Below are 13,432 nucleotides of genomic sequence, written 5' to 3' on the forward strand. Positions count from 1 at the left end.
CTTCATATTATAAAACTATAGGGCACATGATTTGACTTTAACTGCCCTGGCTGCACCCTATGGAGTCCTGGATATATTTGGAGAGGTGCTAGAAGAACTTTCTGGCATAAAAGTCTAAATATCCTTTCTTCAACTGAAAATCCCAGGACTTTATATGATGTTGCATGGCTATTGAAGCAGTATCATAGTGCTATAACTGTGACGGGGCCCCTGAGTGATTTGTATGCCTACTCAGTCTGCTCTCCTGGTGTCATTCAGGGGCAACTGCATGTGGACTGGACAACCCTGCAAAGCAAGGATGCTTCCAAATAGGTGCATCCTCTATAGAAAACAGGTCCAACCTACAACAAAGAGCAGCATCTCTAAGCCAGAAGTGAGGAATCACACGGCCCTCCAAGTAGTGTTGAACTGCAGCTCCCAGCATTTTTCACTATTACCTATTCTGAGTTGACAGAAGCTTTATACGTTCAACAATATCTGGAGGGCTGGATGATTTCCCACCATTGCTCTTTCCTTTTCAGTTACATCACATAGCAGCATAACAGGAACATAGAAAATAAGATCATTTGAGATGTGGTGCTGGAGAAAAGTGGTGAGGATACCAAGGACAGCTGAAAAGACCAACAAATGGGTCCTTGAGCAGATCAATCCTGAAATCTCCCTGGAAGCAAAGATGATGAAACTGAAATTGTTATACTTTGGCCACATCATGAGGACATATGACTCACTAGAAAATATGATAATGCTAGGGAAGATAGAAAACAACAGAAAGAGAAGAAAACCACATGCCAGATCTAGAGACTGCATTTGCAAGACCTAAGCAGAGCAATGGAGAACAAGGGGCCTTGAAAATGTCTCATCCACAGGGTCACCATGAGTCAGGGCCAACTCAAGGGCAGTTAACAACAAGGACAAAACATTATGGATTATGTTCTATTCCCAAAACATGTTGGCTCATCATCTTATTCAAAGGAAAAAAAACCCACCTTATCCTCCCTTTTCCAAATATTTATATTATGGGGAAAAACGCTGGACAGTAATGACTTCTGTCCTTCAAACACTCCCTTAAAACATGGCTTTGAAATCATATTCCACCCCCTGTTTCCATATAATTAAGATACTAACCTGTCAGACTGTTAGGATTAACTGCAGCTGTGATGGATGTTTGAACAATTTATTACCATCTCTGTGGAATGACTGTAGTTTGGTGTTTTAATTATATGGGTACAAGCAATGGGCTGTTGTCACAGGGATACATTTTAAGGGATATTTTGAAGGCAGAAAGTATCATTATCATATTTGTTTCATTTTATGCTGCCAGTAATTAGAGACCAGAGGATAAGAATTTATTTTCCAATTACAGTGATCACACAGTATGTCAAAATGGATGTTAATTGTGCAGATGCATCCTCAGAAATAAGATTGTTTAATTAATTTTTAAAAATTTTATATTTATATATTTTAATATTCTTGTACTGTTTTTAATTGTATTGTTTTATACACGTTGTTCATTGCCTTGAGTCCCTATGTTGGGAGAAAGGCAGGATATAAGAAAATAATAATAATAATAATAATAATAATAATAATAATAATAATAAAAGTAAGCCCACTATTTTTCAATATTGCTTGCTTGTATGTATGTATGTAGATATAGGAACACATGGTATGATATGTAGTTGTTGAAATAATGGTAGGTGCTAGATGGCTAGATTGTGTGTCACCTACTTATACCACAACATAAAGAGGAGGAAGAGATGGGGGAGCATTGCAGCACTTTTAAGGCTAGTTAGTTTTTATTTTCACGTGACCTTTCATAGATATAAACCTACTTCTTCAGTTGTGCTTGTTAACTACCCTTGAGTCAACTTTCACTCATGGTGACCCTGTGTATGAGATTCCTCCAAGACTCCCTATCTTCCACTGTTCTACTTAGGCTCTGTTTGCGTCAGGAATCTATAGGAGCTAGTGTGTGTGTGTGTATTAAAAGGGTATTTTATTTTTTTCAAGTTCATTACATCAAATAATATTCCAGAAAAGAAAGGAACCCATTTCTACCTTCTAGAAGACATAAATAGACAAAAATACATTCACTTACTGCTTTGTCTCAGTATATTAATCAGAATATGACTACAACATTGTTCAGTCCTTATGTTCTGTTTTTAGGACTATTGGTCTTTATAGTGTTCAAAGGAAATTCCACCACCACCCCAAAAAAACACAACTATTGATTGAGATGTTGGTTACATATAGTACCATCTGGTTTTATCTGCTAATTCTGGCTTTATCATTATTTTATCCTGTTCTGTTTTATAATTCAGGTTTTGCTAGATGCAATTTTAATCTTTGCTTTAGGGAAGACCTTTAAATAAATAAGTGGATTGAATCTTAAGGTAGCAATGCCCTTTCATAAATTGCTTTTGTTAGTGGAATAAAAATTGGGGAGGGGAGTAGGACTGAACCCACTGGTTCACTCAACATCACTCTGCCACATAATTGTGGGTTGCACCTATGTACTATATGCATATATAGCTATATGCATGTAGGCTTACAGCTTCAGATTTAATCTGGATGACATGTATATATCATATAGCCTCCAACTGTCCTGATTTGGCAGAGAATGCCACCCTCTATCATCCTATTTTTTCAGATGCTTTTGAAATGTCTCAGTTTCTTCCCCCTCCTCCTACTTTCTCCCATTTGTCCTCAGCTTATTTCAGTTGCTGCAAACAGTTCAAAGTAGCAATACAGTTTGTACTTAATTTACTCAGCAGGAGAGAGAGAGAGGAGGGACAGAGTATCCCCCCTTCCTAGTGGGTTCAGGCAAAACCAAATGGCTGCAGCCTGTGCTAGTTTATCTATTTTTTCCCAGTAGCTTTTGCCATTTTGACCACACTCTGATATTGCATGGTGATATGTGCCCCACTTTTCCTGTGTGAAATGCTGGAAGTTATTTACCCATTCCTCTGTATACAGTCAGTGGCTGTTGTTTTGCTCATGCTTCCTTACAATAACTCTGTGTGCAGAGACAACATGTGGATGATTATGGACTTTATCACACCAGGATGTTCTCCTGCTAAAATTGCATTCTTTTCAAAAGCACTATGCAAACAGGAATCCTTGTTCTCTATCACAATATCATAATCTTCATAATATTTCTGGCATTACAACTTTCACTTGTGTTAATACACACAGAATTTAGCACTGCCTACGCAATACTGCCCAGTGTGTGCTTAGTTTGGCATACACATACAGATAGTCCCAAAGAAATATAAATTAAAATTAGTCTTCCTCCCTCACCCCTCAGGGGCTGGAGGAGAGACTTCTGATTCAAAGTAGTCTAATCAATGACAGATAAAAGCAATTAATTCTTTACTCAAGTCAGGAGCTCCTTTGTCCATTATTACAGTCAAGCAAAGAGCAAGCAACACCTAAAGTCCGCCAACAGACCACCCAAAATTGAGATTAAATCAGAATTAATTTATAACACTGCAAATGCTAGCACCACAGACTGGGAAATGGGTTCATTCACAGAGGGTGAGTGAAACGATATGCCTGCCAAACCACCTCCCACAGAGATAACAACAGAAAGGAGGTGTTGTCATGTGACATGTTCCAGCAACAAACACTATTGACCAGCTGTTATTGCTGTTTATTGCCTCATGTGATAAAATTCTGCATGTTGTGAATAGCTTTCAGTATTGGAAACAAGTAGGTTTTGTGTTAAAGTGAGATGGAGCAGTGCTCAGAAGTTCATGAAACTAGCTTGGGAGAGCAACATCTCCCATTATCCCCTCTGTCCTAACATACTGTCAACCAGTACAACATTGAAATGCTGAAGGGAGTGTGTTTCAGATGATGTTTCTCCCAGTGGTGACTGGTGGCTCCAATGTCAGTGGGGCAAAGAATCTGCTTTGGGTTTTAGACTGAAATTTCTGGAGAATTCGGTTTAGCACCTTGGATGACTCTTATGAAATTCAGACTGGTACTCATAGTAGATTCACCACTACATTGACATCAGAGCCAATTGCCTGTACTGGCTTCTCCTGCTACTATCAATTTGAGTGAAAGTATGGCTGGTAGAAAAAACTACAGACCTACATTTTGGGAATGGAGGAGGACAGTAGAGGTTGGAGCTGAAGAGCATGAGAGCTCTTCTTCAGTGTTAGGTTTCCTATGGGGCAATGCAAACAGCCCCTACGGGCGGTGCGATGCCATCCCTTTCCTAGCTGGATCAGGGCTGCTGCAACTGCATGCCATGGTCTCAGTCCAGCATTTCCAGTGCACAAAAAGGAGCTGAAAAAAGCCTTTTTGAGCCCTGGAAAGGGCACGATAGCACGGTGCCATGTCATCCAGATGCAGCGCCAGAGGAGCGCTATAACACTGCACACTGTCTGGTGCAGCGTGTGACATCACACCACCTTGGGGGCGGAGCCGGGGCACTTTGTGGAGACACTACGCCCCAACTCTGCCCCCAACCTGGCCTTTACAGGGCCTATATCTCCTCAAAAGTCTTTTGCAAGCTCAGGTGTACTTTGCTGCTCTCTTTGTCTCTCTCTCCATTTTGCACTGTTGAGAGCAATCTGTAGGGGAAACATCTCCCTTCCTTTCAAAGCAGTGTGGGATGAGCTATTACAAAATAAATTACAGAGCAGAACATTCAGCAGCTTGTGATAGGAGTGGGTCCACATTACTCTGCTACAGTGGTGCACACAGAATATTTGTTGTGCCTTGACTTCACAAAGACTTGCAAGGAGGCCTTTGCACAGTGATGGAGAGAAATTTCATCAGCCTCTGACAAGTTCTGACCTGGGTTGCAGTGTGAAGAGAGAGAGCACAAACAAGAATAATAATTTATTTTGCATCAAAAGTATTCACAGACCTAGTTCACACATTCCATTTATTGTTATTTTTAACAGTCACCCAGCTAAACATTTTTTCTGCTTAGTATGCAAGGATCTTAAAGATGTCACCTCAGTTAACTGAGTACACAAGAAATAACCAGCAGCACTTTTTGACTTCCAGCAGTGATTAAGCGGTAGCTTCTCTTCACAACGCACAGGTGAAAACCCCCAACCCAATCTGAACCACAAAAGCAAAGTAAGTAGTTTTAGAAGGCACTTGCTTTTCTTCTTTTTATTACTTGGTCTTATTAAGTGCCATGATTTCCCTTAAAGGCAGATGTGGGGAATGAATAACTTATCTGCTTAACAGCGAGCTGTAGTATCCTTTTTCTTCATCACCTTAAAGCATTTGCCTTGCTGTTGCAATTTCCATAAGCAAATACAGCATCAGTCTAGTATATTTATTTCAATATTAGCCTTAGACTGTGAATGCACAGGTATTCTCACTAGGACTTGAAAATTAAGTTCCACCCAAGTGTTTACTAGTAGTATTTATTACTTCAGTAGTGCCTTCTCTCCACAATGCAATTTAATGAAAATATGCCAAAAGTATAGGGAATGCATTCATCTTTTCTTCCCTCTGGCCTAATGAATATCTCGCAGTTGTTAGGTTTTAGTGTCTTTTTTGCTCTGTTTGCTTTCTCTCTTATTTGTTGATCCTTTACATTCCATCACATTTCTGCAGTTAGGTTGGCCATTCTACGGTAACTGTAATCCTTAACAATTTGTGAACAAAGTGAAAATTATCTAAATATCTTTGATGCATAGGATCCAGCAGTGAGAGATGGTAGTTCGCTTCTCCATGGGGTCTTGCATCTGCTCTGGGGTTTAGTCCAACATCTAAGGGAGTGATCCAAGGACCTGAATTTTGGGTAGCTACTTTAAAAGTCAGACTAACACTCAGAGCAGATTCACTATCTCACAGGCATGGAAACCATCAAGCCCCACTGGGAATCTAGTGCTGGATGGCTGCTGGTGGAATCATGAAGTTCAACGGATATGGGAGGGAGTAATCTGGCTCTCCCTTTTCTGCTGCAAGGCCTGGTTATCACAAAATCCTCTTCTTCAGAGCAGGTTTACAGGCAGTTTCAAAGGCTGCAGGGAGATGGAGTGAAGTCACTTCCTTCAAGGCATTGCAGTTCCAGGATCATATTGGATTTAGGCCTTGGAGTGCAATATAACGGACCCACAAGCATCTCAAGCTCTGTAGAATATTGTGGGCAGTCCAATCCATGGGTGGAGTGGAGAAAGAAGTCCACCACTAGATGCCTTCTTGGTGCCTTTGTAAAAAATTGTGTCATCACTTCTCCAATGTATAGCTGTTTATTGACAGCAATAGCTGCCATAGAGAGCCAGCAAGGTGTTGTGATTTGGATTTTGGACTAGAACTCTTAGATGCCAGGGTTTGAATCCTTACTCAGCCATGGAAATCCCCTGGACAGCTTTGGGCAAGTCAGATTTTCTCAGCCACAGAGTATGGCAATAGCACCCCACACACATACAGACAAAAATCTTGCCAAGAAAACCCTGTGATAAATTCATTTTAGGGTTACGATAAGTTGTAAATAAATTGAAGGCACACAACAAGAGGAGGAGGAGGGGGGGCAGCAAGGGGCCCAGGGGTGGCTATTCTATTTCCAAGACCCTGTCATGAGCTTTAAGCACAGCAGCCCTGTTCCTGCTCTCACATTGGAGGGCATGAAGGGCTTCTTCCCATGTAAATATCTTTTTTATGTTCCTGATTTAATTTGAGAAAATGGGTGGGTTTGGAAAAGAATTAACACCAAAATCCCATTACAGAGTATGCTTTTTCTCTTGTGCCTGTACTAAAAAAAAGTCTTGCCAGTATCTCATCTAGTTTAGTGGTAACTCTTATGCACTATTTCATTGTGAATAAAGGAAATTATATATAACTCACTGCAGCATGCTTTATCTGTAGAGGTTGCAACAGTTTCCTGCCCAACTGGTAAGCTTACAATGGTTTGTGACAGACCAGCTGAGCAGTTTTTTTTTAAGATTTGGCCTTTAAAATGTTTTAATGTACAGCAGTCCTTGTTAAAAAAAAAATAAAATCAATTTTGCTGAGGTATACATATTCTCTCTTTATTCACAGCTTTCAGCAAATACAGCTTCAGCCTGTAAATTTTTGAAATGGCCAGTTCATGGAAGATCCAACATAAAATATTTGTACAATCTGTTAAGGCTGCATAGGAGAATGTTAGTAATTCCTACTTTTTTCCACCACCTTATTGCCAATTGGTGAGATATACTGTACTGACTGCCATTGCTTTCCATTCCCATACTATTTATGTTCTCACTTGGAGAGACCTTTATACTGAAATCTGTATAAATTTGGAATTTCCAAGAGTCTGAATGTTCACAGCTTCATAACCTCAGTGATTTTCTAATCATCTTCTGTTATAGTTAAGGCAGATAAACAGTGTGTCAAAGAATAAAATAAAATAAAGAGATAGAAACTGATCAACAGTAACATGGATGAAATTCAATCCCAGAATTTTTAGGGTTAGGCAGCAAAAGCTACAAGCCTGGAAAGATTAATACCAGATGGGCTTTCACCCACATTTTTTCCCCTTTCACTCTCCTTTCCATCCTGAATATGAAGAAATCTATCATCTTTTGCTTTTGCTTCTCATATGTCCTTATCTGCTAGAAGAGTTACATTTTTCATCCAGTGAGGCTTTTCTTTCTTTTTGTCTGCAGATAGTGACTTTGTGCATTCTTCCCTCACAATGGCCCTGGCTTCAGTTCAAAGTTCTTCTGGCTTCTGGTCAATTAGGCTTAATAGTACATATTATTTTCCTTTTTTCTCCATTATCTTTGAAGCCTGTAGGGATGTTCTTCAGGTTGCATTTTGGCACAAGGACTGAATTAGTGTTCTTCTTTAGCTTTACTCTATTTTTTAAAAAATATTTCTCAGTTAATGATCTGTGTCACAATCTGCTCTTGGTCTTGTTTTTGCAGAGAAAATGCTTCTAATTATGCACCATCTTCTGCATCTAATTATGAAATCTGTCTGAGTTTTAGGCCATCAAATCATGTCTAGGGCTCTGGTGCTACAACAAACTACCATTCCCAGAATTCCATAGCATTGACCCATGACGGTTAAAGTAGCATACAACTAGAATCTTTTATGCAGGGCAGATGCAGCCCCATGTATACGGTTACTTGTTTAGTTGCCTGAAGAATATGTTTGTCATGAACAAACTGTTGGCTTCACAAAATTCAATCAGTCACTCTTCTGCTTCAATTCCTGATCCTAAGTCAAATTTTCCTACAATATTTGATTCTGCTTTATTTCCTACATTTGCATGCCAGTTAGCTAGTATTATCAAGAAGCCTTTTATGATGTATGATCAATTTCTTCCTGGGTGACAGCATAGACTCTTTTGATAGATATTGTTTATTAAAGTCATAGACCAGTAAAAGTTGTTCCAGAGACATCTAAATCTAAGTTATAAATAGTTACAAAACACAAAAACTTAAATATACAAATAAGTAATGGCATAGATAAGGATTATCAGAGAAGCAATTTTTCTGAGTCATAAAGCTCACAGGGATTACAGCTATGAGCATTGCATTTATTCTCTATCCTCTATCCAGAAACATCTGTATATAAGTTATGAATAGCTACAAATATACATAAAACACAAATATAAAGGAATACAATGGCATATTAAAATTAATCAGAGCTGCAAAGATTAATTTGAGCCAATAATTAAATATGCAAATCCATACTCTGGCCTCGGTGCTCAGGAAATCTGCCTGACCTTAAAGTGGCATTAGATACACATTTAGGAGCACGACGAACTGATCTTAAAAACTTGGCCTGTACACATTCCAAAAGAACAAAAAGGGTCCCGGATGAGCACCATACAGAAGTTGAGCTATTAGTTTTGCACCAAATACTTTCAGAGCTGCAGGAACATATAGACTACCATTATGTCTGAAATACCTTTGGATGGTCACTGAAGACTTTTGAGCATTATTAGCAATATAGGCCCAATACAAATGGGCAGGAAGTGGCGTGGCAGCGCTGATTCTAGGGTTCGAGAGTGAGCAGCAACTGCACACTCTGGAACCCTAGTACGTATGGACACCACAATCATGGTGGCCTCTGGTCCACACGGGGCCACCATGAAGATGATGACACACAGTGTCCGGACATTGCTGACAGGAAGTGGCGTCATGCTAACTCCCCTTCCTGTTTGTGATGCCACCAAAAGAAACCGCTCTAGGCTTCTTTCAGGTTTGTTGGTAAGAGGTCCTCAGCAAATTGGATAGATATTGAGAAAACAGGGAGGAGAGCTCTGCTGCCCATTTTATAATTTGAACCACCTTTATATGTGTAATTCATTATATGTGCTAACTAATCTTTCAGTACAATGATATTTGTAGCCAGCAATAGCTTACAAGATTCCAGGAATTACAGTCTAGGCCATTCTCTCGCCACCCTAATTCGCCAAAGAGAAAGGCAGTTTTGGATTAGGCCAGCCTGTTTAACACAGTGTTAAGCTCTTGAAAAAACTAATCTCAACTGCCTCACAAGTCCATTACATATATAATAATGTGACAGTCTCACTGCAAGCTCTCCATCTAAAGGTGTTCATCAGTGACATTTGTTCCCATTAAAGCAATCAAGTTTACATTAGCAAACACTTATCACTTGTTTGCTAATGCAAACTTGATTGCTTTAATGGGTATAAATGCCACTGATGAACACCTTTAGACTGTTCACATGTCTGTAGCCAGTAGTAGTGTTGAATGGCACTGCTCCATATTTCCCTTTCTGCAGAATTTTTACTGTTTAGACCTGTCTCCCATGTTGCCTTGAGACATATTATTGGGATGAATAGGTTTCACTGCATTTGTTAGTGTAAAAGCTAGTTAGCACATGGTTCTCAAAGGTAGTGAAAGTAAGTGAAAACCTTGGCATTTCACTGCCTCACGCTCAGTGGAGTGCTTCATTTGCCTTTTTTTTCTTGTCTAGTTTGACTTCTTCACATTTGTGTACCATTAATCACACATCTTAGTAGCATGTCCTTCCCTACAATTTACATTCTTTCTTCATCTCTTTTGAACAGTTCTTCCTTTTATAGATCATAAAAAAGGAGATGGTCCTAATTCTAGGATGAAAGGTGAAATTACAGTAACATCCAAAATTCACAAAACAGTGAGGATTATCACACGGGGTAAAGGATGGATCACTCCCGTCCTTACCCCATCCTTATAGCGTGATTGTGCAAAGATTATCAGATGAGTCTGTCCTTATCACATCCTTCAGTCATCCTTACCACATGATCACAATAAGATTATCTGATGATGTCAAACTTGCCCAGTCTTTCTCCCATCACTGAAGTGGCATGGCCCCATCACTGTGCATTAATGGTAACTCCCATTAATACAATGACAGGGCCACTGACGGGAGAATGACAGGATAAGAACAGACATGATCAGGATGGGGTAAGGACAGGGTAAGGATGGGAGCATTCCCTCCATACACCATGTGATAATCTCCAGTGATACCTTTATTGGACCAACCAAAATAAACAGAAAACATGTTGCAAGCTTTTGAAACTTCACTGGCTTCTTCGTTAGGCACAGGTGTTAAAAATAATACAGGAGGAAAATAAGACAGTTTTAGTCAGAAGCATGCATTTTGTCAAGATGTTGCTGTTTTCAGTTCAGATGGTGTAGAGGGACAGTCATGCAGACAGGCCCCTCCTCCTTCTGGCTATGTGGGTACTCCAGGAAATAAAGTTTAAGTTCCATTAGCAAGACAAAAAGAGATACTCCTTTTGAGATGGACTGGGAGATCACTATTTGAGGTTTCTGTCTCTAACAAAGATATAACATCTCTCTCTCTCTCTCTTTCTCTGTATATATACACATACTACAATTGGCATGTTTTACCAAGCAGCACCTAAAAGGGTTTCCTAAAGCAAAAACATGGAGGGATCCTTTTGAAATTCAGTGCCTAACAAAGGAGCTTGTAGCTTCACAAAGGACAGCGGCAATCTGGATCTCAAGAGGAGCATTTCTTTTTATCTTGCTAATTGAACTTAAATGTTATTTCCTTGAGTACTCCACACAGCCAGAAGAAACCTGCATGGATGTCCCTCCACACCACCTGAACTGCTTCATATTGATAAAATGCAGGTTTGTGATTAACTTAATCTCGCCCTCCCTTCCATATATTTGCCTGCTGAAGAAGCCAGTGGAGCTTCAAAAATTTGCAACATATATTTTGTACATTTTGGTTGGCCCAATACAGGTAGCACTATTTTGAGGGTTTTGGATGTTATTGTACTTTGTTACATAGCCAATATGGCTACCCTGGATATGTTTTAAGGATGAAATTAGTAGGTTTAAAAATAGAACAAAACAAAAATCTGGAAATCAAGAAGGGGGAGTTTTTTAGTTGTGAAAGAAGTGTGGACATTGGGCAGTAAGCTACATGTGTTTGCAATGAATGGGCATATTTATGAAGCTGTCTTAAGGGTTGTCTTCCATTTCAACCTATCATTATTATTCATTGAATTGGAGATTACAAATAATAATAACTGGCAAGCTTTTTAACACAGTTTTATATTTGGCAGATCAAGCCTTCAATCTCTGGTGCTTCTGTATAATGAATTGTGTGGCCTATTTTTTTTCTCCCTGAATGCACAAATTACATAATTATAGATAACCATTCTTTTTTAAAAATGAATTTAATTTAGTTTAAAGCAGAGGACTACCCTCATATTAATTATAGTAACTGCCCCCATTAAAATAAACTACTTCTTTTTTCAAGATTCAAGATAATTATTTTATTGCTTTTATACACATTGAAGTTCATAAATTATTTGAGATCCAACAATTATTTAATATCTGATGCTGAGATTTAGTACAGGTTGAGATTTCTTATCTGAAATACTTGGGACCAGAAGTGTTTGGGATTTCAGAATTTATTATTATTATTATTATTATTATTATGGAATATTTGCATATACATTATTCAGTATTTTAGAGATGTACATACAATATATATAAAGTTTCTTTAAATAATTGTGTGCATGCAACAAAGTTTGTGTACACTGATTTGTCAGAAAGCAAACATGTCACTACCTCAGCCACCCATGTGGCTGAGTTACTGAGTTATAGTAAAATGCTAAATCATTCTTTAATTTGCTAAGCTATACTAGTGGCAGGAGGAGGAGAAGAAATCATATTTATCTTTATATGTGTTCTTGCCATATTGCCGTGGTCTTTGAGAAAACTGGGGTTAGAAGAACTTCAGCTGAATTAGTGAGTTAAATTATAGTGCCATTATAATCTCTGTCTTGTGGACTTGGCTGTTTATCATTTGTTCTTTAAGTTCAGGACTGGACTAAATAATGTTGGCTCGAACAGTAGAGCAAACAAAAGTGATGGTAGTGGAAATGCCTTTTTGTTAAAAAAAGAAAGCTATATGAAATACACTCACACTCATATATCTTCAAGATTGACCCTAATGTGAGGTACTAAAACTACCCCTAATTATTAGAGGTCATTCTCCTAAGATTTTATAACCCTAGCTATGAAAAAATGAACAGTATCATTGCCAATTTTTGGTATTGCACAAGATGGATGTTTGAATTTGCCCTTCTGCCCTTGAAGAACTTAGATTTGGAAATGTGAACAGTCCAAAGATGATCATCAAAATGAGAAAATGGGGCATAAAGATGTGTTCATCTGTCAGCTGTGATGTTTTTGGAGCTCTTGGATGTTTTTAAAAGAAACCCATTACAATTCAGGTTCACAGCAGATTGCAGTCTGATGAAAAGCCATCCATTCTTTTGTTCAGTCTTCAACAAGAAGATATTTTCCTGCACATTTTTCAAATGGGGCACATCTTACGCATTTTCCCATTGACCAAAACATGTGTATTCTTTTTTTCAAACATGTGCATTTTTTCTGTGTACGTTTTTTCATTGGTGTGTATTTTATGAAAATGATTTTTTTAAATATAAAAAGTGTAGTGTTTTGTGAATTACCCTACAAACTCAGAAAATTTACAGATTTCTTATTGCAAATTGTGTTCCTGTTTAAATTTCACTTCCAGAAGTACATATCAGGGAATGTTACATTAAAATGCAAATCAAACAAATTTCAAGGTAAATCAGTTTCAAAGTAAAGAAAGTGTGTGTGTAATAGATAAAATATGGCGATAGGCTGAAAGATATTGGTTTGATCCCTGTTGTTTTTCAAAGCCCATGGGTGGTCTTGGGAAAATGTCTGTCTTCCAGCTTAACCCACCTCTCAAAGATAAAGTGTGGAGGAAGAACGATCTTTTCCACTTAGAGCTCCTTAAAGAAAAGCCAGGATACTTATGTGGTAATAAATAATAGAATACTGACATTAAAAAAAACTGCACTAAGACAAAAAGAGAAACATACTCTGCAAATTATGGTTTGAGTCTCATATAACAACCAACACAGTTATTGTACATTTAATTTTAGACAGTTTTCCCTCAGGCCTTTCACTGCAGT

This window comes from Sceloporus occidentalis, unplaced genomic scaffold (genome assembly GCF_023333645.1).
Source record: "Sceloporus occidentalis isolate IW3139 unplaced genomic scaffold, rSceOcc1.0.p SCAF_1, whole genome shotgun sequence".
In the NCBI taxonomy this organism is placed as follows: domain Eukaryota; kingdom Metazoa; phylum Chordata; class Lepidosauria; order Squamata; family Phrynosomatidae; genus Sceloporus; species Sceloporus occidentalis.